A 3,275-nucleotide genomic window follows, 5' to 3' on the forward strand; every position below is an offset into this window, starting at 1 on the left:
TCAACAACACTTGTTCTTCTTGATACCTCATACTTTTCAATATCATTCTGACTGAGGGGTGATAACTCATTGTGGCTTTGATTTACATTGTGAAGCATTAGTGTCGGGCAACATCTTTTGGTGTGGCTGTTGACCATCTGTATCTTCAGAAAAAGGTCTATTCAGGTCTTCTGCCCATGTTTTAATCAGACTTTTATTGGCATGGAGTTTTCTTTATTCAGTTTATGTCCGAGTTAGCATATAGTACAACAATGATTTCAAGAGTAGATTCCTTAATGCCCCTTACCCATTTAGCCCATCCCCCCCCTTCCACAACCCTCCCAGCAACCCTTTGCTCTCCATATTTAAGGGTCTTATGTTTTTGTCCTCCTCCCTGCTTTTATATTATTTTTGCTTCTCTCTCCTTATGTTTATCTGTTTGGTATGTTAAAGTCCTCATATGAGTGAAGTCATATGATGTTTGTCTTTCTCTGACTAATTTCACTTAGCATAATACCCCTAGTTCTATTCGCATAGTTGCAAATGGCAAGATTTCATTCTTTTTGATTGACCAGCATTGAGTTTTATAGATTCTTTGCATATTAGATATTAACCCATTATTTGATCATGTACAAATACCTTCTCTCATTCAGAAAGTTGCTTTCTCATTTTGTTGGTTTCCTTTGCCTTGCAAATGCCTTTCATTATGGTGTAGTCACAACTTATTTTTGTTCTTGTTTTTCTTGCCTGAGGACACTTAACTAGGGGAAAAAATGTAGCTTAGGTCTAAGATTACTACGTGGTTTTTTGTGTGTGTGTTTTTTCCTGAATTTTAGGGTTTCAGTTCTCACATTCAGATCACTAATGTATTTTGATTTTATTTTTGTGTAAAGTGTAAGCAGTCAGATAGTTGTCCAGTTTTCCCAGCATCGTTTGAGACACTTCCTCATAGTATATTCTTTCCTCTTTTGTTGTAGATTAATTGACCATATATGTGTGGAATTACTTTTGGAGTAAAGATGCTAAAGAAAGGAAATATGGATAAAACTCTGGGGGGGGGGGGGGATGAAGACATTTAAAAGCAGAGAAAATGTTTTATATAATTGTTTTGTAAACTTTAATAATTTAGAAAACCTCAGTTTTATTGAGAGTATGTCTTACAAAATCTTTAAAATTTTTACCCCAAAACTAATTAGGAATGCTGAACTACTGACTTTGCTCAACAGTACATAAATGTGAAAAGAAAGGCTCTCAATGCATTTAGTTTCCTTGCTCAAAATAAAAAGCCTATCACATAAGATAAAAGACCTGTAACAAAGTTTCCTGGAAGCCCAACATAATGACAGCGTTATCCACATAGAAATATCTAGTCTGATTTTTAAGGGGGAAAAAACATACGGTTATTATCAGTAGTACTGAATTGCCAAAATTAATGGTCTTTACCTAGTTTGGACTTAAAACAATGCTGGCTTAAAACCGTGCTCAGAATTGCAAATTAAAACTTCTAAAGCCATTTCAACAATAAGTATATAACTGGCTGCTGCTCTTAAGGTTTCTGTGCTAGGTTTAGAATTATTATGTACTCTTTATATACTCAAGTGAAGGTCACGATGTAACTATAGCACTTGGTCGTGTGTGCGTTTGCGCGCGCGCGTGTGACCCATTTATTCAGCATCATGGTCAGATCCTTACACCAAACAATCAATAGCATGGGTACAAAAAAAACTACATCAAAATCCTTTCTTGGAATGCTTTACACTTTCCATAGAACAGAAACTAAAATAACCTGTAAAACAATCACAAATACAGTTGTTGAGTTGTTTTGCCCAGACACATGGGTATTGCCTAAAACATGGCATCTTTGTAGCAGCTGGGCCCTGCCACCACTGTGCTCATCTGAGTTCACAAATCTGTTGTAACCTGTGGCTTCCCTGTCACTTCTCTGGCTCTCCTCTTCTGCCAAGGTTTGTTTCCTGGAAGTAATTAAAACCTTCTGGCACTACCGTAGCGACAGCTGTTTTTGCTGAAACCGCTGTAGCCACCTTGGTTTTGTGCTGTGGCAAAGTATTAGCTCCACCACCATAGGGGCTAGAGCTTCTGCCTCTAAAATTCCCTTCTTTCATGGGTCCAGAATTTGAGGATTGACTGTTGTCATTGCCAAAATCATTATCGCTTTGGCCACCTCCAAAATTGCTTCCATTGCTACCAAATCTGTTATAGTCCCCCTCACTGCCACTACCCACCACCATCTCGACTGCCACCAAAGCCACCTCACCCACTGCAGTTTCCTCCATGACCAAAGTTGTCATTTCCATCAAAACCACTTCTGTGACCACCACCGGTCTGTTCTCAGAACAACTCCTATCTCTCTGGCTGGAGGAAGCACTAGTCCTCTCTTGCTTACATAGGGCTCTCCTTACTTCAGTTGTGGCCATTCACAGCATGGTATTTTTGAATGACCATCTTGTGTGAGAGTCACTGTCCTCAGATGTTATAAAAGCAAAGCCTCTCTTCTCGCCAGTGCTTCTGTCAGTCATGATCAATCACTTCGATTTTCCCATACTATTCAAAATCTCTTAGAAGATTGTCTTTAGGGTCCTCTCTGGTGCCACCAACAATCTTTTCCACAGGTAAGTGGGCACCAGGTCTTTGAGAACCTTTGAAGTATTCCTCTTCGGTTTTCCAACTCTTCCATCCACCTTGTGTGGTCTTGCATTCATGGCTGCATCCACCCCTCCACAGTGGCAATCGGACAAACCCAGAGTCTCTGGAGCGCTTGGTGTTTGGAAATCTCCTCCCCACACAGTCCATGAGCATTCCCTTGTTGTTCAGAATGGCTCCTCAGACTCTCATTCCTTGTTTAAAGCTCAAACCTCTGAAGAGCTTTTGCAGCTACTCCGGCTCTTTGGGAGACCCTGACTTAGAGGTGACAGGGTGGGTGGGGAGACTTTAAGGATGCTTACTCAGCCAGTGTCCTCTATGGGCAGAAAAGCTACCTGATCCTTTCAACAATCAATACACCACTACCTAAACATAGCTATGTGGTTTGTTTTTGTTTTCTCCGTTGTGACCTGTCAGCACACAGGAAGGCACTGATTATTTTTTCCTATTTTTTTAAATTGAGCTACAATCCAGAGATAATGTTGTATTAGTTTCAGGTGTACAACATGATTTGATATTTGTATGTATTGCTAAAAGAGCACAACATCTACTAAACCTCCCTCCCTGCTTGTTTATTTCCTTGGGATAAGAATTTTCAGATCTACTTTTAGTAACTTTTGCTTATGCAATACAGT

General features: G+C 39.8%; 1 pseudogene; it reads right to left on the reverse strand.

Moving 5' to 3' along the window:
* Nucleotides 1-1,962: 1,962 nt before the first annotated feature.
* LOC120225008 lies at nucleotides 1,963-2,442 on the reverse strand (annotated as a pseudogene).
* Nucleotides 2,443-3,275: the final 833 nt, after the last annotated feature.

The sequence above is a fragment of the Hyaena hyaena genome, unplaced genomic scaffold (genome assembly GCF_003009895.1).
Source record: "Hyaena hyaena isolate Hyena2069 unplaced genomic scaffold, ASM300989v1 scaffold_1312, whole genome shotgun sequence".
NCBI classification, from domain to species: Eukaryota; Metazoa; Chordata; class Mammalia; order Carnivora; family Hyaenidae; genus Hyaena; species Hyaena hyaena.